Source organism: Mastomys coucha, unplaced genomic scaffold, assembly GCF_008632895.1.
Source record: "Mastomys coucha isolate ucsf_1 unplaced genomic scaffold, UCSF_Mcou_1 pScaffold22, whole genome shotgun sequence".
Taxonomy (NCBI): Eukaryota; Metazoa; Chordata; class Mammalia; order Rodentia; family Muridae; genus Mastomys; species Mastomys coucha.
In genome coordinates, this window is record NW_022196905.1 from 111,171,024 (window position 1) to 111,193,286 (window position 22,263).

The 22,263-nt window shown below is 48.6% G+C and overlaps 1 protein-coding gene and 1 long non-coding RNA gene across 4 annotated transcripts in view; one reads left to right on the forward strand and one right to left on the reverse strand.

Annotated features, from left to right (window-relative positions):
• The window catches only part of Nos1 (nitric oxide synthase 1), a 175,176-nt gene that overhangs the window by 18,738 nt on the left and 134,175 nt on the right, over positions 1–22,263 (forward strand). The gene's annotated exons all lie outside the window — the stretch shown is intronic.
• On the reverse strand, positions 1,555–21,086 carry LOC116068291. Of its 2 annotated transcripts, none has more exons than XR_004109531.1 (6): positions 20,996–21,086; positions 14,395–14,672; positions 12,508–12,624; positions 5,389–5,541; positions 2,760–3,046; positions 1,555–2,078 (listed from the first exon to the last, which is right to left on the reverse strand). It is a non-coding gene; the product is annotated as an uncharacterized LOC116068291 (long non-coding RNA). The 2 variants fall into 2 exon arrangements; XR_004109530.1 differs by lacking the exon at positions 20,996–21,086 and adding an exon at positions 19,858–20,001.

Genomic DNA, 22,263 nt, shown 5'->3' on the forward strand with positions numbered 1-22,263 from the left:
AAAACCCGGGAGCTGCTCCTTTCTAGAACCTTCCACTTAGTATCTTGGACCACAGTTGACCAGAGATCACTGAAGTTTCGAAAGTGCATAGGAAGAGAACCTTTTTTAAGGTTTCATATATCAATAAAATTATGGGATATCTTCTCTGTGTCTGTACTTTCTCACTTTAGACTAAATCCCTCTGTACTGGTTAGCATTTGTTTGTTTGTTTGTTTGTTTTTAGTAAATAAGGTCGTGTACCCTGACACTCTATCTTACCAGATGAGGATAACTGATTTTGGTAAGAGAGTTCATTCACCTAGAATCCTTTACAAAATGATGCAGGCAGGATTCGAACCTGGATCCACTCAGTCTTCAAAGTCATGTTCTTGATGTCAAGTCAGTGTAAAGAGAATTTGTTTGGAGCCAGTTGTCACACACACACCCCAGGGACAGTGTCATAAAATGTCTTTCTTGGAGCAGAGCTTCCAGGGTTAGACCAGAAATGGAACCCACCCCCTCTTTAAGAACTAAAAGGTCACCACTGAGCTAACCTCTTCATGCTGGAGTCCACAGCTCCAAGGTCCTCCAAGGTCCTCCAAGGTTTCCTGGACAGAACCTCTCAGTTGGTAGCTCACAAGCAGTTTTATTCACGGTGGCAGGGAAGAGCGGGGGCGGGGGGGCGCACTATTAATGACAGTGCACGGGCCGTTGCTCGTGTTTAGGAAGTCTGAGATTGTCTGCTGGCAGGAAGGACCAGTGGGCTGGACGATCATCTGTGATTCATCACCTGACGTCTTTGCCCTCTGGAAGGGGTGCAAATAGTGGGTTCTCCCTGCCAGTGCCTTGGATGGCTGGAGAACAATGTACCCAGCTGACAGTCCAGTGGCAACGCTGTCCTCTACTCAAAGCCACCAAGGCCCCGAAGTGGGCGTGGGGTCAGCCCTGCACCCTCAGGGTTGTTTTCTTGAACAATCAGCCCTGTCAGCCAGAACCTTTGCTAGGGGAACACTGTCACCATTTTTGTCTCTACTCACAGGGACATAGGGACCCATCAGGCATGAAGAGAGGAGGTGGACCCGACTGTCATTAGGCTATTCATGCCTGGGTATATTCTTAGCTACCTCTTCTTAAGTACAAAAGGATCCGGGGTCACCCAGTGCATGACTGGCATCTCTGGACATCCATCCCCTTCTAAAATGGGGAGTGTGTGTGGTTGGGTGTGTGGGGTAGTTGGGATGTGGGGTACTAACCCTCTTTAAGAGGTGCATTCATGTCCTAGGTCAGCTGTGACAGTCAACTTCATGTCACTGTGACGAAATACATGAGACAATAAACTTATAAAGAGGAAAGGTTTTTAACTGGGCTTGAGATTTGGAGGTTCCATAGTCACTGACCTTACCACTTTGATTCTAAGATACGATGACACATCAGGGCAGGGGTATACGACAGACAAACTGCCATTAGCCAAAGGGAGCAACAAGGGGCCAAGTCCTTAATCTCCTTTGCTTCCAATGACCCAAAGGCCAAAGGTCACCTCCCCCCTCCCCAGGTTTCATCTCTAAAAGGCTCCACTCTCAACACAGCAGCCACAGGGGCCAGGTCTTTAACACATTGGTTTTCTCTTTAAAATAGTGACTGTCATATTGTTTCTTTTATTTTACTTATTCACTTTACATCCCCCTCACTGCCCCCCTCCTGATTACACCTTCCCACAACCCTTTCCCCACCCCCTCCCCTTATCCTCTGAGCAGGTGGGGGCCCTGGGGGTGACATTTTACACCCATGCAATAGCAGCTGCCAAAGCTCTCTAGGCTCACTCCAGAGCATCCCCTCGGCTCTTCTCACATGTCTAGAGATCAGAAGTTCACATCCAAAGTGTAGTAAATTTCGGATCCTTCTGAGGGCCAAGGAGAAGCCTCCTCTCGGCTCTCTCATAGATGGGACTTGAGTGAGGAGGACAGCAAGCTCTCCCAAGGCTTATATTTCAGGGTGATTGCGTAGTCTGCTGTGGGGGACCTGGATGGGAACGGCAGTGCACGCACAACCAGTCAGAGGCATCCACTGTTGTCCTGGCAGGGATGGTGGTGACATAAGACCTTCAAACAGAGCGAAGGAATCTGGGTTAAAAATGTACCAGTCTCACTGGGCGGTGGTGGCCCACGCCTTTAATCCCAGCACTTGGGAGGCAGAGACAGGTGGATTTCTGAGTTCAAGGCCAGCCTGGTCTACAGAGTGAGTTCCAGGACAGCCAGGGCTATACAGAGAAACCCTGTCTTGAAAAAAAAATGTACCAGTCTCACTTCTGAACTTGAACCTCACATAGTGTTAGAACAAGCACAGAAGAGTTTTGACATGACACATCACAGATCCTGAACATGCAAGGGCTTCTTGGGCAAAACGATGATTCTATTCCCATCTTTAAAATAAGCCCTGTTGCCTACATCACCCCTGATGTCACAGCTCTGGGAACATGCTCCTAAGACCATGATGACTCAATGAGACACAGTTTAAACATAAACCATCCCCACAAGAGTGGTGTATTGGATGCAGCCCCAGCCAGGACTGCTGACTTGCAAGGTTCTATAACTTTAAGGGGAGGAGGAGCTAACAGAATGAAGTAGATCACTGAGGGCAGAACCTTGGGGATAGCAGGCTGGTCTCTCCCTCTCTGCCACCATCCCTGTTTGCTGTCCGCCATGTTGTGAAGAAGCTCTCCCACCCAAATGATGATCTGCCTGAGTGCCCAGGTCTAACAGCCATGAGCTGAACGTACTGACCTTGAGCCGAATGGATTCTTCTTCCCTTCAGCTGAAGAATTTGGTCACATCTGACAAAGCAAACACTTGGGGACATGCAGACAGAGGGGTAACACCAAGCCCCTGTCAATGTGAAGGCTTGGTTTCCTGCTCAGTCATTCCCCCCAGCATCTCCTTCACGCCAAGCTTTGGGGACCCAGTAACAAGATGCTGTCTCCACGCTTGGTAACATCTCAGACTACTTGAAGAGGAGGTATTCTCAAAGGAGAAGAGAATTGATCAGGCATGGGCAAGGGCCTCTGGATGTCCTGGGAAAGAAGAAAATCTGTGGGTATGGACAGGTGGTAAGAACAGCCCCCCAGGGATCCCCAGCACCAGCTGCCAGTCTGGACATAGAGTAACCTGACCAGGCCTGGGAATCTCTCCCAGCCTTGGAAGGGACAGAGTATGAGTGTGTGCGCTGGGGTTGGGTACAGTCACCTAAATAGCCCAGGTCACGAGGCACATGGTGCAGGGGGGACTGTGACAGCCACACAAGTCACGAGATTCACATAGAAGGTGCCACTGGAGTCGAGAAAGGGACATAGAACCCGAGCTGGCCCCGGGACATTCTGAGAAAGGACACGGTGAAAATAACTCCCGGCTGTCAGAAGTCATCGGCTGGGACGTGCTTCGGGATAATGGCACCTGATGGGATCTTTCAAACCACAGACTGTGTACACCGTCCCTGAACTTTCTGTACTCTGTCCTGAGAGTACACTTTCTGCAATGAAAGTCAGAAGCAACCGAAGTGCCCAACCAGGATGGAGCTCACATAAGCTACAGGCATTCAGTGGCCACCAAGAGAGGGACAATCTGTTTCCTCTGGGGACAGGTACCCTGAAACTAGTCCTTTCGTACTTTGGGGGGTCTTCCTTATTCTGCTCTTTCAACCCACTAGATAAGAGAGGGGAAAAAGAGAGAAAAATGAAAGAGATCCCTGAATAAAGTCGGGGGTCTGAAAGGGGGTGATGTTATCATTAAACTACTTCCTGCGGTGGGGGACATTGAGTTTCTTGGGGTAAGTTTTGTTCTTTGCTGTCAGAACATCTAATTTCTTCTTGTTTCTTCTCTGCACATGACTACTTAATAAACAACAACCAGCCAACCACCCACCCCCACTTCTCGAGGCCCTAGCATTTATACAACCTCTGAAAAGGCCCCAGAATTCATTACACAATCGCCAAAACTATCCACAGCTGGCAAAATTACCACCCCCCACCCCACCCCCACCAGAGCACGAGGCAAATCCTAGCCAGCTGCTGTGAACAGTCTGCAGCAGCCCCACAGCCCACACCTGGGGTTAAAACGAAAACATGTTCTTACAATATTTCTGTGGTTTTGGTTTTTTGTTGTTGTTGTTGTTTAAGAAACCAAAATTCCAAAATTGTCTCTACAGTTCCTGATCAGTTATCCAGTCCCAAGCCATAAACACATGTATATACCAACAGAACTAACTGGAAGGCTTATGCACATGGATACATCACACACACACACACACACACACAATGCAGAGACACAAGGGGAACAGGAAGTGTGGAAATGATGTCAATTCAGTACTCATGTGGGAAAGTCTCCAAACAACTAATTTCAATTAAGAACCAAGAGATCCAGTTACCACTGCGGACACACAAATATTGAGCAAAGGGGCATTTGCACAGACTTCAGATACATCCCTGAGAATAAAGTAAGTTTGAGAATGTGGTGAAGTGCCAGCAATGCTGAAACAGATTTGCACATTTACCCATGAGCAAAATAATGTTCTGTGCGCTTTATTGACACATGGCAGAGTCGGTCTGTCGAGAGCAAGGGCGGAAGATAACCCGTGGGAGGCTGGCAATGTCAGTTCCCTCCTCCGGAGAGCAGCGTGTGGGCGGATATTTGACACCTGGAGAAGAGGTTTTTTTCTTAAGCAATCCTCTCTTCTATATGACAAAACTATTTTCAGTAATCGTATTATAATAAGTATTATTTTCACTGTTTGCTTTCTGGTTTCAAACCATTCATTTATGAAGAATAAATTTCAGTGTTAAAGATGCACTCAAACTCAGGAAACAGGGCAGGTATGAACCAGAAATTGTGGTTTAACAAAGAAACAAAGGAAAAAAGGTGTGGCTGATGACTCTACCTACTCTTAAATTTTAAACACAAATTTTCAACCAGCAAAGAATGACAGAAATAACCCTAGCTGGCTCCATGTCTAGAATTACTATTTGTCTAGAATCGGCTGTGTAAACATAGGAGCATATATTATTGCAGAGACTGAAGTCTTGGGCTGAGATTTCATTAACTTTGAACAGTTCCAAACTGTTATTAACTTGCAAACTTTGGTTATTACATTCATTTATTGTGACTATGTGTATCTGTGTGTATGTCCTTGTGTATCTGTGTGTCTCTCTTTGTGTGTGTATATGTTTATGTCTGTGTATGTTTGTGTGTGTGTATCTCTCTGTGAGTGTGTGTGTGTGTGTGTGTGTGTGAGAGAGAGAGAGAGAGAGAGAGAGAGAGAGAGAGAGAGAGATCAGAGGACAACTTGGAGGAACTCGGGAATCAAACTCAGAGCATCAGGCTTGGCAGCAAGCTCCTCCACCTGCAGAGCCATCTTACTTACCTACAACTTGCAAATCTATGAAAGAGTCCTATAGCTTGGGCAGGTTGTGTTGAAGATGGTAAGTCACTGACCCTATGTGGCCTCACACAGAATCTGGTGATTGCTGAAGAATGCCTGTTACAAATATGTCCATTTGAAGTTCCTTGTCAAAACCTAGCAGGGATACAGCAACAGTTTCAGATCCAGACAAACAAAATACTCTCTGGGGTAGGGAGGGGGCTTCAGAACTTGGCTGTTCTTTAACTTGGTGGTGCACAGCGATGAGGGAGAAAGCACACATGCTTTTTAGCTGCTGGAAATCTCTGCCAGACAACTACACTACTTATTGCCTGCAGGCTTGGAGGGGCCTCAGCATGGCCCCCAAGGCTCTACCCCGAGGAGGCTGCCAGAGACCAGGCTCCGATTAAAGGGACTCTCAGCTTTATCTTCCAGGGCTCGGAGTTAAAACTTGGGTTGAACTGCCCGGGTTCTCATCCTGACCTGAGATTCATTACTGCTCTTCCTTCAGCCTCAGTTTCCCCATCTGTAATATGTGATGGATGTCCAAATGACATGAGATATTTTATATAAAATGCATAAATGTACTTCATGGCAGACAGTAAGTACTCAATAAATGCTGGCCGTGTTGTTAGTGGGCAGTGCATACATGCATGTGTGTATGATGTAATTGCATATGATGACTCCTTGGGGTCCAGCCTCTAGCATGCCTTTTCTCCAGGTATGAGTCCCCCAAGACACCTGTTTCCTGGTTTTTGGGACTCTTTAACTTGACCCAAGAGACATCTATGTTTTCTCTGAATAAACCTTACCTGGGAGTGGGGCTGGGTAGCAGGAGGCTAGGGGTGGGGCTGTGGCCTGATAGAATTAGAGTCGAGTCTAGGGATGGAGAGGTTGGACAGGCATCTGGGCAGGACGTTGCCTGGCAGACCACTCCTGTGCCTACCCATACCCTTTTCAACTTTCCATATATACATTTTCTGTCTTTTCATCTGATGGTCTTCTGGGCTACCCACCCATCCTCACTGGCTTCCATTCGTCTTACACATTCACCAAATTGATGTTTACCACCCGCTTCTGTGTGCACCATTATGCCAGCCCCAGGACACAAAGAGTATGAGGATGATTCAGACCCTGCCTCCTGGGCTGCCACTCTGGTGAGAACACAGTAATAGATAATGTACACAGAAAGGAGCATCGCAAGTTAGACTAAGATATCAGGAGAAGCAGTCTACCTTTATCTGTCCATCCTCTAAACCCACCTCCTTCCCTTGCCTACCTCTACTTGAAGTTTATGGGATGTTGGGCTAACAGACTGAATCTATCCTTCATAATTGCCCAACTTGGCCCAGATGAGACTTACCAGTGCACCTGTTAAAATGAGGTTCTAGAACCTTCCTAAGATAGCTGTTTGGGGTAATAACATGTGGCAAGCATACAAGCCAGGGTTGAGGGAGCAGAGTGTCACTTTCTCATCCTTCCTCCCCTCAGCATCCTTCCCAGAGTGTGATGTGCCACCCAAGATAATGGGGGCAGCCAGGACAGGGAGAGCAGACCCCAGAGGTGTGTACTTGGGGTTATTCTCACAGTCTGGTACTCTCTGGAAAGTGGGTTAGGTAAGCCAAGAGCCAACCCTGTTCGGCACCAGGAGAAATGTAGACACCAGCTCTAGATGGGGTTTGGGGATAGCAGGAAGAGGACAAGCCAACTCCAAGGGGCCTCAGAGGCCTCAGCCACATATTCTCCAGGTACTAGCCATGTTGCTGGGAAGGGACATTTTGCTGAGACCCTGGGCTGCTTGGAGTCCTAGGAAGAGGAGGAGTCCTCATGCCCTGGAGACCTGGGAAGGGTCTACATTGACTAAAGAAAATGCCCACTGAGGGCCTTGCAGGGGAGGGAGGGCACAGCCCCTGGCTGCCAGCTTTGGATGGACACAGAAGAATGGAAAGGTGTTGCTAGGGGTGTCAGCAGCTGCCGAGAGTCTGAGCCTCTTAGAACTGGGCATGGTGGCATGTGCCTATGATCCCTGCACTGGCGTGGCCAAAACAGGAGGTTTGAGAGTTTGAGGCTAGCCTAGGCTACAGAGTGAGGCCTTAACATAAACACAATTGAACGGGATAGCATAGGTTTTTTTGTTTTTTGTTTTTTGTTTTTGTTTTTGTTTTTTTTTTTTTAGAGAGAGAGAGATCCTAGGCTGCGTCTCTCAAAGCTCCTAACCGTACCCCGGTTTGCCTCAGTGGTCAGCATTATGCTGGCAGCCATGGTGTGAGGTGAGAACTAGGGACAGGACAGGTTCTATTCAAACCTCCACCTAAGGTGCTCTGCGGGTGGCCCTGTCTGGGACAGAAGCCACAGGTGACTTTATCGATAACATTTGTCTGGATTGTCCTCATGCTGTGTGTTGGAGGTCGCATGGGGGTGAAGTGGCACCCAGCCCCCAGCCTCTTTGGCTGCCATCTCCATATCACTTCCAAATCTTCCTGTACCTATACTAAGTACAGCCAGTGTCCTATAAGTGTATTTCCTGTAAATGAAATCATGCAGTGTGAACCTTACATCCCGTTGGCTATGTACCTTATTATTTCTTTGAGATGATCAGGGATGGTGTGGGATGAGTTCAGTCATTCTTGAAATCAGTGTGGTTCACCTGACTGATAGCCACTGAATGGGCATACCACAGTGTTTACCAACATCCCTGAGAGTAGACATTTGGTTTCTTTTCTGTTTGGAATTACAGTTCTTAGATGTTTTTGTAGACAGCGAGTTCTTCCCTGGGTGGATAAGTAGTTTCCAGCTGCTGGATCATCTGATTTATCTGGGACTATATCACGAAGCTTTCTAATGCGATTAAACTATTAATGTTTCGATCATCCATGTATGAAAGGTTCACTTCTTGCATATCCTTGCCAAAACTTGGAACTGTCATGGTTTTAAAATCCTTTTGGTTTCTTTTAGCCCTTTGTGTGGGGGGAAGGGCTCAGTGTGCTCTTAGTTTAAATTTCTCTGATGACACTGATATGTCTTCAAGCAGTTAGCAGTCACATGACCATCTCCTTTTGAGAAAATTACACCCAACTCTGGACAATTTCCATCTTTGGCTTTAAGTGTGGAGTCTTAGAAGTCCTCAGAAAGCCCAATTTTTACTCCTTGGCCAATCTTACTTGAGCGATGGCTCCAGTCACTTACTGTCCATTTGCTTTGCTTTTGAATGAGTTTTTGTTTCCTTTTGCTTCATTGTTTTTTAAAATCAAAGATTTAATGGAATTTTTTTCTCATCTCCTAAACCACCTGACATTCGTCTTTGCTGGATTTGTTTGGAACTCACTCAAAGCAGTCAGTTACAGACTAAAACCACAAGACATTTTTCTATCACTGCTGTTATTATTTCAGATCCTCCCTGGGGTTTGCTCTGTGATTCCTGAGTTGTTCTCCCTGGGCAGAAAATTACAAACATCTTACAGATTCTGTCAGGCCCAGTAAGAAGGGACACGGAGACTGCTCTAGTTAGACAGAGGGTGGATGGGTGGGGAGGTAGATGAATGGATGGTAGGTAAGTGGATAGACTGATGTTGGCCATTCCTGTGAATAAGCATGATAAAGATCACGCACTTAGCATAGGTGCCCTCATCATAGGACTCAGTCTCGAGCCAAAGAATGTCTTCTCTCTGGTGATTGTGGAGCGAGAGAAATGGCCTCATCTATGACTTTGCTACCAGTCAAGCCTGACTTACATTCACGGAAGCCAGCCGTTTAGCAGCTAGGAATCCCCAACAGCATGTGGCCCATCCCTCCACAGCCCACCTGGGTGTCACCTCCTCCAGAAGACTGATCCTGGTCCCTAGGCTCAGGACTCCATTTTCCTTCAACCCTGGTGCTCTGTGAAGGGTGGGTTCTGCCTCTGGGGTTGAACTGAGAGAGTAAGGCTGTCTTTGTCGTTGTATCCCTGATACAATGTGTGATATGCAGAGATTATTGCTAGTTTCTGAATGAGTAAAAAGGATCAACAGTAGGTGATGGAAAGATAAACTGGTAGGGATGAGTGAACAATGGATGTGTAGATGTACAGACTGATGGACTGACAGGCAAACAGATGGACAGAAGGATGGGTGTATGAGTGAATGGATGGATGAATGAATGAATAAATGAATGATGCACAGGAGATGGGTGGGTGAGCAGATGGGTGGGAAATGGATGGGTGGATGAATAAATCACTGCTGAACAGATGTATAGATGGACAGACTGATAAATTAATGGAAATAAGGAAGTAGAGATTTTTAAGCACAGCGCAAAAGGAAGTTTCCCACATGTGCACGGCAAAGCTTCAGATATGACTCCATCAAAAACTCTTGTAAAGCACAAGAAACATCATCCCTAAGGATGGGTTCTATAGATTAACTAAGGCAGCAGGCTCACGGTAAACGACGCTCATGATTAAGGTCTAGGAGAGGATAGCTTTGTACATTGAGTGAGCTACACAGGCTTGAGATACAGGTCTTGGGGAGCCAGCATGTCCTGGCCATATAGATTGCACAGATCCCCAGGCTATTAACCACATCCATTCCCAGCCTTCTGGGTAGAAAAAGATTAAACATGTCCCCCTTAGAAGAGACAGCCCTGTGTATTTAACATTTCTGGTTCCCCTGGTGCTTATCTGTGAGCACAGGTAATGCATGCCTCCTATGCAGGGGGTAGAGTCTCACAATGAACCTCCCATCTGCCTATTTTTACCTCATTCCGCTTCCCCACTCTAGCCCAAGCCCCTCTTCTCTTACCTGGAGCCCTGGAAGGAGCTCCTGGCACAGCTCTGTCTTTGACTCACTTCCCAAACGTACTTACCTCCGTGTAGACAAGTTGGTTGTCACACCCTTCCTCTAGATTTTCCAGCACTCCCTAGTGCCCTACAGACAGCTTTAAATGCCTGATGTACAGACCCAAGCTCTGGTGCAGGAGCTGAGCTGTGGTCCACTTGCAGAGCCCCAGCTCAAGTCATGAGGCCTCTCACTGGAGGCTTGTTAGGATTCTGTATCCTCAAGCACACCAAACTTCCTCCAACCTCAGGACCTTTGAGCTTGCTGTTCTCTGTGCCTGGACAATCCTCTCAATCCCATAGGAGACTGAAGGCTGGTAAGCGAATGTTACTAATGAAAATCTTCAGCCCGGTTCTCACTACAGTGTTTCTGTTTCTCCTGGGTGATTTTAATGTCTTATCCTGTGGCTCTTGTAAGATTAGTCATTTCTTTGTTGCCTCCTTTGAGTTTTAGAGGCGGAGGCTATACTTTTTATTTGCCAAGGTTACACAAAGATACATAGAGAGTAGAGTTAAGAAGAGAGCTGCTGCCTGTTACAATGTTTCTAGTCTAGCTTCAGGCACCTCTGGATCCAGCAGTTCCATCTCCAGGAATCTTTCCTAGAACCCTTGTTGGATGAGACTTTCTATGTGATCTCCATCCTCAGGCTGACATTGGTCTTTCTGGTTTATCAGGAGAAAGCAAGGCTCTCAATTCTAATCTCATCTCTCTCAACTCACTTGACCTGCCCCCTACTGTACTCCAGCCCCAATTTCTCCCTCATAATGTACCTGTTTAGTAATCTACGGGTTTTCAAGGTGTTTTTCTTTCCCAGGACATTAGGGACTTTCTACCAAATCCAGGAGCTCTGAGATGCAGTTTGAATTCTATTATAGCTTGACAGGTCTTTACTGAGCACGTCTCTAAGGCGTGAGGGATCATTAAGAAACAGAAGGGATGGAGCCCTTGTCTCTGGGGCTCACATTCTAGGAACTGAAACTGACAGCAACTGGGCAGAGGATGACAAGCCTCAGAAGGTATGGTGGCCAGAGTGGAGTGGGAGAGGCCCTCAGGGAGGTGGTAGGACACAGCTGATAGCTGCCACCTTTGCAAGGTCCTGCCTGGGGGTATCTGTTCCCCAAATATGCTCCAGGCAGTGTAGGTAGAGACAGAATCCTTGTTCAAAGGATGGAGACAGGCAGGAAAAGCTAGAGACATCAGCAGATGGCAGAGAGAAAAGGCTCAAGACACAGGACTTCCCTCTGTGGTATGCTCAGTGCTGGTGGGGACAAGTTAATGCTGTGAAAAATGTCACTTTCCTCTAACTAGCTATATTGGCTGCTTTCTATAGCTGTGACCAGGTACCGATAGCAATGGCTCCCAGGAGGAGATTATTTATTCTGACTTGGGGAATATGGTCCATCCCGGGGGACCATGCAGGGGGTAGAGAGGGGTGGGAAGGAGGGAGACACACTGTGGCTGGGGCAGTCCAGTTTATAGGGTAGGAACTTGCAGCTTATTCCTACTACTGACTAGGAAGCTGAGCCAGGCTGTAACCCTCCAGGCCAACTTCTGGTGACCCATATCCCAAAGGCTCCCAGATAGCACCACCAATTGGTGACCACCAATACATGAATCTGTAGGGGAATTTCATATTCAAACCCATGGGCCTTTGTTTCCAGGCACACCTGCGATGTCAGATGCCCTACTTCCCAGGACCTAGAAGGGCAGAAATAGAGAATTGGAACAAATTACATCCAAGTGATATTTACTCCAGAAAGAGCAAGTCCCATGGCTGGCTGTCCAGAGAGGAAGCTGAACGCTGGGGTGGTTTGTTCTCAGCAATCTTTGAAGAAGTTTTTTGGCCTCTCATACTCTCAGAAATTCCCCCCAAAGCTCTGAGTGGTGGGTCATGTATTCAGAAGACACTGGACCATCAGTGCTGTCTCCAAGGGTTTGGTGGCTACTGTCCAGGCCACTGTGTTGAGAGCAGATCCAGGCTCATCAGGAGCATGTGCTATGATCCACTAGTAGGATCTGATGGAGTAGGTGCTGTGATCTATCACTAATGTCTGACAGTGGCATGGGAAAGAGTAGAGTGGGCATCCGTGCTAAACATTTGCCCATCTCTGGGCAAATGGTTAACATCTTGCCTCACTGTGAAAGCTGTCTGGCTAGAGACAGAGGCAATACAGTAAGAGTGACCTTGTAGAAGTGACATGTCACAAGAAAAGCACATCGTGGGGCAGGCGATTCACTCCTGGCTCTGCCACTTGTGTTTGTGGGTGACTTCAGGCAAATTAGAAGCCTGTCTGAGCCCTGGTTTCTTCCTTACCTCGTTATTGCAGTAAGATTGCTCCCAATACTGGGAAGCTCTCTGGGGGGCCAGTGAGATTACCTACACAAAATGAGTTGCACACTGGAGGGCCTTTCCAAGCTTCCAGGATCCATCCTGCATGAGACATGAGATGTGAGGAGTCAGGGAGAAGACTCTGGAACACTCAGGATCATGAATGTAGAGGGCCTGACCCAGAAACAGGAACAAAGCAATGGGGACTTTTAAAACCCAGCTCTGGGGCTTCTAGAACCAGAAACGGAAGCCTTGCTGGCTAGTCCATGGGTTTTGAGGCCAAATGGTCCATTGTTAAAGCCCTGAGTGGTTAAATCTGCTCACACCCTGGCTATGTTATAATCTTGGTCTGTGCCTCAGTTTCCTTATCTGTCAAACAGTAGTGGTCGGCAGTGACCATCCCCTTGGGGCTGAGTGTGAATTTATGAGACCTAGAGGGAACATTGACAGCTGGATATTGATGTATAATTAGTGCTGGGATCGCTGCCTCATTTCCTGGGTGGCCTGGAAGCACACATGTGGGTTCTTAGTAGCTCCTGGGTAAAAGGAAAACAGACTGAAACAGGAAGTTTCCTTGCTCCTCCTTCCAGGCAAGAGGCCTCCATCCTAGAGATGGAGGGTGTTTGGACCTGGCTGTAACCTTGTGGTACAGAGGACTTCATCTGGGCAGATGGTGTCCCCAGAGGCCATCATCCATTAAGGATCACAGCAGCAGAACCTCCCTCCCCACTCCTCATCCTAATATGCCCAGGATCCCTGCAATCCAATGTTTGGAAACAATTAGCCTGGTTCATGGCCCAGGCCCACCAGTTAATGTGAACACCACCATGAATTACGGGGAAGCAGGCACAGATGGATAGGGATGAGGTCATCAGTGCCAGTCTCTGCTCAGATGAGACTCCCTGAGTTGGGCTGGCCATGCTGGGTTGACAGAGTGCCTCTTTAATCGGGCAGGTGTGGGCCAGTTCTTACCAGGGACCATGTGGTACCCACACCTAAGAGCTCTGGGAGGTACACATGCCAAAATAGGATTCCTTCTGTGGGCCAACATGCTCTATGGAGCAGACAAAGGGCTGTTTGAAGACCACTGCTAAGACCCAATGAACATGTGCTGGGAACGGGTGTTTCTGCTTGCACCCCAGCTTACTTTGGATAGCATGCATATATGAATGTCTCTAAGCCTCAGAGTCACATTTGTTTTTGAGACAAAGCCTCCCTCCATAGCCTAAACTGACCTTAAACACTCTGCATAAATTAGGCTGATTTTGAACTCATGATCTTCCTGCCCCAGCTGCCCAAGTACCAAGAGTCACAGACTTGTCCAACCATTCCCATTTCTACGAAGTTTTTACTAAATGTCCATGTTTAATGTTTTCAAGAAGGCAAATGCCCTTGTCGCTATATGCGGACTGGGTCACTTCAGAATGCTGTTCCCTTTGGGCCAAGAGAAGTAACAGTTGGCTAATTCTTGTCTGAGCTTGCTGAGTGGCTTGTTGTTCCCGATAGGAGTATATAGGAGATACCAGCTCCCCACCCAAAAGAGACCACTGCCTTCTTGTCCCTGGATTCAAAGGTGCTACCCATCCCTTATTGTGACACCCATCCCTCGTGTGACACCCATCCCTCACTGTGACACCCATCCCTCACTGTGACACCCATCCCTCACTGTGACACCCACCCCTCACTGTGACACCCATCCCTCACTGTGACACCCACCCCTCACTGTGACACCCATCCCTCACTGTGACACCCATCCCTCACTGTGACACCCATCCCTCACTGTGACACCCATCCCTCACTGTGACGCCCATCCCTTGCTGTGACGCCCATCCCTTGCTGTGACACCCATCCCTTGCACTGTGTTCTTCTTACCAGAAGCAAGTCACTGGGTCTCTCCCATACTAGGGCTCCAAGTGTGACCAGCCTGGTCACTGTCATAGCAAGACTCCATCTCAAGCACGAAGCAAACAAGAAGGTTGGGTTTCAGAAAGCAGGCAGCTCACTAACTCTCAGGTGAAGCTGTTCCCAAAGCAGGTTTTCCAGAAAGTTAGTTGAGGCTGCAGACATGGGCCACTGGCTGCCCTGACCTTGGAAAGTAGCATCTCTGATGAACGGGGACAGGAGACCAGGACCCAGGCTGGACAGGGAACCTAAAAAACAAATCATAACTTAGTAATGCAGTTTCCTTGCCTGGAGGTGTGGGGGTGTGATTGTGTCCTGGATGGGAGGAACAACTTGCTTGCCTGTCTGGCCTGGTCTTGTTGGAGGCTGAAAGGCCCTTGATAGATGTAGCTTGTCTGTGTCTGTTGAAATCATGGAAAAAGAGCTAAGTCCTGACTCCACTGAAGGGGAAGTACCTTGAACACTGGAGGTGACAGGAGATAGACCTGTCTCCATGGTGACCCTGATTGGTTCTGAATAGGGCAGCCTTCCAGATATGCACAGAAACCAAACCCAAAGAGAATGGGGGCTTAAACACCCCATCCCAGGGCAGCAGTGATCTATCAAACCCTCCTCAACTCACAATACCCTGCAAAGCTCCATGTCCTGTCCCTCAGGGTAGATGACATAAATCTAATGCACAGGTGACCGCCCAGAGATGAGACCCCACAGGGAATGCCAGGTGCCCAACATGGAATCTGAACCATTCTCCACGGGTTCACAGAGTGAAAGGCTGTTCCTCAGCCATTGATGTTATTCTAGAATGTTCTAGAAAATTTAAATTCTGGGGTCTAGCTGGAGGGCATAGATCACTGGAGATATGCTTGACCTGAGGACATAGCTGGTTCCTGGCCCCTCCCTCGTGTCTGTCTTATGTTATCTCCTCAAGTGTTTTGGTGTATGGCAAGAGGCACTTCTGGCCCCTCATGAAGGCAGGCTCATAAAGCTCCCAGAACACAGGTGAATCTAGGCCATTGGCTCCATCTTCAGAGATCCTTGGCTTTCTTGAAAACCTTGAGACCATGTGTTTGCTCTGTGACCCTGAGAAAAAGACTTAACCTCCCTGAGCATCAGAAAATGGCTTCATGTCAGCCTCTCATGGCTGTCACAGTGACCTGAAGGCGAGGTAGAAAAAATTCCCCAGGCAACAGTGGTTCCCATTGTCACCCAGAACTGCACAGTCTGTGCAGGAGAGCCTGTGACTCACAAGTGGGAGTATTGGGCTGTGGCACTGGGAATGAAGCCTTCACTGGCAGCTCACACACAGGAGATGGGAGATAGGGTCCTTCTAAAGCCTCGGGGATGGGTGGGCAGTCTGTGAACCTGCTTAGACTATTGTTCCTCTTTACTACCTCTGATGCCTTCTCTGGATGCAGTGAGCTCTCACTCTTAGAAAGCTTGGGTTTAGGTTTAGTCCAGCATACAAAGAAACAGCCCATTTTGGCTCCATATTTCCAGTCTTGTAGGGAGAGGCATGGGTGATGGGGTACAGGCATGGAGCAGATGGTCTGAAATCCATGGCTGTTCATGTTCCCAGCCTATCAAGGAGAGAGACGAGCAATGAGGGAGTGAGGTATAAGGTGTGTATCAGTGGGTGTGGGGTAGAGATAGGTCTGTGAAGCTCTCCCCTCCACAGCCTGCTCTTCTTGGTGACCCCAGCACACACAGCTGACCACAGAGCCCTGAGCCCCACCCTGGAAAGAGCTGTCTGCCATGTTCCAGGACTGCTGGCTGCAGATGGTCGCATATTAAATTCTGCTCAGTCCCCCATCTGGTGGCTGCTCTGGCTGGCTGGGAGAATTCCCCACAGGCCAGCTTTGGGCTCTGGACAAGGCACTAAGTTCCCTCCTGACCCCCCAGTAACCCTCAGATAGGGCTGTGTGCCACTAATCAGGAAAGCAGACCCTTAGCCGCCTGCCCAGGCAGCCTCTAGCCCTCCCTCTTCCAGTCTGCCACCCCGAACAGGGCCTGAGGACCCAGGGCTTAGCTCCCAAACCACTCAGCTCACATCCTGCCTCCACTGATCCTCCCTGAGGCTCTGTTTCCAGCTTCTGTGGAGCCTGAGACCATTGGGATATGACATAGACAGCTAGGTGTCATAGCCTTGACCTAGGTCATTCTTTGGGCTGGGGTATTGTAAGGCGTTGACCATCATCTCTGAGATCTACCCTCTTTGTACCCCTGTTGTGACAGCCAAAAATGACATTGTCAAGTATCCTGGAGGAGAAAGTCACACACCCCCACCCACACACACCCTCACCCACATACCCTGGGGACTAGTGTGTCCCCTGTAGGGCCTGTAGATAGAACAGTGTCAGATAACAGTTGCCTTTGGGTTTAAGGCAATAGAACTCCTAGGGTACCTGAGGGGGTGGGGCGCAACTCCTGATGTGTCACAGTCACCCAACAGATGTTGTGATTTTCATATTTCTGGGGGACCTTTCTGGTCCCCTTGAACTGGGAGGTCAAAGGTTTGCTGTGTATGCATGGTTCAACATTCATTAAATAAACACATTTGGAGGCAGCTAGGGGGATAGCTCGGTTGGTAAAGTGCTTATGATAAATAAGCATGAGGACCTGGTTTTGTTCCTTAGCATTTATGTAAAAAAAAAAAAAAAAATCCAAGTGTGGACAGAGACAGGTTTCCTGGGGATCCCTGGCAGCGGCCCAAACAAACCAGCTAACTTTGGGTTCAGTGAGAGACCCTGTCTCAAAAAGACAAGTTGTGGCAAGCTCAAGGAAGAGAGCCAAGGCTGGCTTCTCACATGTAGGTGTACTTACATACCCGTGTCTAACACACACACACACACACACACACACACACACACACACACACACTACATAGGGAGCTACTGGCTGGGATAGATTCTGGCAGTCTGATTCTTAGGCAGAGAGAGAAGAACTCAGGATCCCCATGGTCACTACCCCTGGTTCTGTTTTCCAGGCCTGTGCTACCCTTTGCTCTTGTTACAGACCCTGAGCACCTGCGGAATTCCAGACGGTGTTCCAGGAACTTTCCGCACATAGGGCCCCAGGAGCTGCTCTGCGAAGGCTGGTGGGGGCTGTTTATCATTTTCTCAGGGTGCATCCAAGGAAGCAGGGAGTGGTGGGACCTACCCTGAGAGGGGCTACTGAAGGCCTGGGCCAAGTGGGTGACATTTGAGCTACATCTTGAGAAGGAAGGCAGGAAGGTAGGGTGTCTAAAAGAAAAGGAGATGGGTATAGTCCAGGCAAGTCGTGCCTGGCCAGGTCTGAAAGGTTTCCCCACCTGCACCTCACATGGCTGCCCATCCTCCCAAGAAGGGGCAGACACAAGCAGTATGCCTGGCTTCTCCTTTGTTTCCCCCGAACCCTCCAAGACTGACTCTCTCAGTGAGCAGAGTCAGCTTCTCATCCCACAGTCCCCAGATCAATGTGCCAGAAGAGTCAGAGACTTCCTTGGAGGGGGTTGGGGGGACACCTGGAGGACTGCCCAGGATAAAGAACTGCCCTAGGCTCCAGGAACAAGAAACTTTCTAGGGGAGGCCAGGAACACGTCATCAAGGCCCACTCTCCCACAACCCTGAGATTGGTGTCCGGTTACCCACTCTCTAGCAGATCCCTGCACGCAGACCAAGTCATCTGCCTGGGCAACTCAAGCTGCTCCCTGCCTTCTCATCGCCTAGAAGCAAGCATGAGGGTAGACAAACCCAGCTTCCCAACAGCCACCTTCTGAAGCCCCAGGAGGAAGACTTGGGGACTATACAGAGAGCCAACACTGGGGCAGGGACTCCCTCAGGGCCACCCAGGAGGGCAGCAGACAAGCAAGGGCCGGAAGAGTCTAAATTCAAATATAAAGCTGAGAGTGCTCATGCGTGAAGTTAATCAAATGTTTACCACACCCAGCCCTGCTGGACATCGCCAGGACACACAGCACCACATGCCCATTTTAATCCCCAAAGGCATTATTTTCACAAGTAGGGCCATTTTGCAGAAAGGGAAAGTGAGATACACATTCATTCACTTGCCCCTGGCACATCCAGCCCGTGGAATATGGAAACCAAGGCAGGATTCCCGTGTGGGCGGGAAGAGGCTGTAGTTGGGGAAGGCAGTCCACGGGGGCTGGGAAGATGGTTCCCCCGGGTCAAGGGTTCCTTTTCTTTGCAACACAAGGACCTGAGTTTGGTCCTTAGCACCACATTAAAGGAAAACGAAACAATTCAAAGAAACCCAGGGAGTCAGGCACGGTGGTACACACTCATAATCCCAGCGCTGAAGAGGCTGTGATCCCTGGGGCTCACTGGGCAGTCAGCCTAGACTTAAGTACAGAGCTCCAGGTCAGTGAAGAACCTGTCTCAAAAAATGAGAGAGAGAGAGAGAGAGAGAGAGAGAGAGACGCCTGAGGAATATCACCCAAGATTGTCCTTTGATCTCCACATACATGTGTACATACACACACACACACACACACACAGAGAGAGAAAGAGAGAGAGAGAGAAACTGAGAGAGACTGGAGACTATCAGTAACCCTTGACCACCAGACCTACCAGGAGCATCACCACTGGTAAACACAACTTGGAGACCCTTGCAAGTTCATGCAGAAAGGAGTGTACTTAGTCACATACACATAGCCACATGTGTGTGCACACACAGCCACATGGACACATGGACAAATACAGTCACATGCACACAACAACATACACAGTCATATACATACAGCCACATGTGTATATATACATGTGCACACACAGTCACATGCACATGTATACATACAGCCACATGTGTGTTCGTGCACAGCCACATGCATACACATATACAGTCATGTGCACATAACTACATGCACAGACATATATACAGCTACATGTATATGTACACATGTGCACACACACAGATACATACACACATCTGTATATAGCCACATGTGTGTACACACAGCCACATGCATGCACATATGCATATAGCTAAATGTATGCACATACACATACACATGTATATACAGCCACACAGTGCTAACGCACATCTATATTCAAACATACATACATACACACATGCGCACACACATGCACACACATGCACACATATGCATCTTCTACTCTCAGTGAGGTCTTGACTTGAGATCCTTCATTCAGCAGTGATGTTTGCTTTGGCATTTCTATGGTGACATTTCAGACATTTCAGAAAACTGGGCTCTGGCTAATAGGGGCTCCTCCCAGAGCCTTCAGTTCCCACCATGGTGGAAATCCAGGGCCTCTATCACCCCGAACTTTGCCAGTAGGTGCCAGGAGGCAAAAGTGAAAGCAGAGGCAGCATCTATTGCTCATAACACTCCCATCTCCAGCTCCCTGCCAATCTTCCAGTCAGTGACAATAGTCATATTTACAGGGCATGGTGTGCCACTTCAGTCCACTCACTCACCATAACAATCACATCAGGGATATGAGCGAATGAAACATCCATCACGTCATTCAGTGTCGCTGTGATCCCAGCATTCCCAGCAGGAAGATCAGGAGTTCAAGGCCAGCCTGGGCTATCCAGCTACTTAGACGTTCACATTCATCCTTATGGCTGCCGCAGCCTACTGCAACCACAGAACATTGAGAGTTCCTACTACATATCCTCACCCCAGACCAACCCTCCCCACCCCTACAGCACTCTGCCCAACCCCTGGTATTGAGATCCGTAGGTATATCTGTATTCTCTATGTTGGAGAGTCTATCATAAGCCCAACAAAGAAAGGTGAACCTGCTGGCTACCAGGAAGCTAAGAGCAATATGAACTTGCTGAGCTAGAGGTGAGCCAAGGACTCTGGGTGCTGAGCAGGAAGGACTAAGCCACCCTGTCTGAGAAGGGGGACCTGGTCCGCTGGTGCCTGGAGGATTATAGGGCTTGGCACATGAAGAGCATTAAGAGGAGCTTGGTTTTTTTTTTGTTTTTTAAGGCCCAGAGGTGGAGGGCATGCCTGAGCTGGCAAACTCTACCTTGAGACCTTTGGGTAGCTACTTGGGCTCAAAGGAAGTGATCAGAATTAGTTGTATACATACATCCTGACTGTTGTATGGAGAAATGGCTGGATAAGTGGGGAGCTAGGGGAGTGGTGTGGGCTGTGTCCCCTTGTTTCCCAAGACAGCTCTGATATTTATCACAGACTATGGAGAGGTGCAAAGAATAATGGGAAGATGTAAGAAGGAGAAAAGAGGAAAGTGGGATAAGGGGGGAGGAAAAGAAGGAAGAAGGGGAGGGAGGAGGAAGGCAACCCTCGCAGCTTGATAGCCTGGGGCTCATATTTCTAAACCCCTCCTTGCGCTTTGCCACCTCTGGGTCCTCTGAAAAATCTCTCAAATCTCCTCCACACTGCACTCATGGGCTGCTAAAAAGAACTGGCTTTCACGAGCTGAGGAGAAATGGACTCGCCAGAAACCTTCCGATCACATGTCCCCTGTGCCTTCCAGAGCTTTCCAGGCCTTAGGTGCCCTCTCAAGCCCTAAGCCAGAAGCTCTAGATGTCTTAATTAAGATGTCCCTGCCCTCTAGGAGGAAGTGTGAACAACACAGACCCTGCATCCTCTCTCACACTGGTCTCCTCTGTTCTCTTGACTTCTCCGTGCTGAAGACCTCAGTCACCCTTCCTGAGCAGCAATAACGGCGCCACTCAGAAAGAGCCAAAGCTTACTTAGTCTTAAAGATGGCTTCCTTCACCCAGCAACAGTAGTTCAGTCCAGGGCTCTGATTGGCTGTGCTTGAGTCACATGCTCACCTTTCAAGCCAATCATTTTGCAAGAGGAGTGGTTGTGCTATGACTGCCCAGGCCTTCATCACCAGCCTGCCCACTGTGGCAAGGGGAGTGTCCTTAGTAAGCTCCCTTAGATAAAGTCCCTGACTTTATCTGCTTATTCATGACTTTATTTAGTCCAGACCTTGCTCCCTCCCAAAATGCTAGCACTTTCCTAGCCACAATTTATCTTTTCTTCTCTAGGTGAGAAACTTAAAAGTAGAGCTGGTTAGTGGTGGCTTATGCCTTTAATCCCAGAACTTGGGAGACAGAGACAGACAGATCTCTGAGTTTGAGGCCAACCTGGTCTACTTTGGAGAGAGAGTGGAGAGGGGAGAGGAGGGAAGAGGAGAGGAGAGGAGAGGAGAGGAGGAGGGAAGAGGAGGAGGGAAGAGGAGGAGGGAAAAGGAGAGGAGGGAAAAGGAGAGGAGGGAAGAGGAGGAGGGAAGAGGAGGAGGGAAGAGGAGGAGGGAAGAGGAGAAAAGGGAAGAGGGAGGAACAAAATAGAACAAGGATCCTCCCCTCCTTCCTTCCCCTCCCCTCCTTCCTTCCCCTCCCCTTTAGCCATCTGTATACCCGTGTACTCCACAGCTCCTTCGAGTGTCAGCCACAGGCATCAGAGGCACCATAAAGGCTGCTTATTCAGACACATGTAAATAGTTGCCACACTCAGATTTTATACCCAATCTGAACTGGGGGCTGGCAAGATGGCTCAGTGGGTTAAGGCACTTGCCTCAATTGCCTAAAGACCTGAGATTCCCAAAATCCTGGAGGTGAAAGCGGGGAAGACAACTCCACCACATCACCCTCAGGCATCCTGTGGCATGTGCACTCAATCAATCCATCAATAAGTAACATTTGTATTGATTTTTTTTAAATCTGGGCACTAGGGAGATGGCTCAGTGGTTAAGAGCTCTGGATGCTCAATTCCCAGCATCCACATGGCGGCTTAGAACTGTTTTTAACTCCAGTTCCAGGGGTTCAGATGCCCTCTTTTGGCCTTCATGTGCATTGCAAGCACATGGTGCACAAACATGGAGTAAACACCCATTC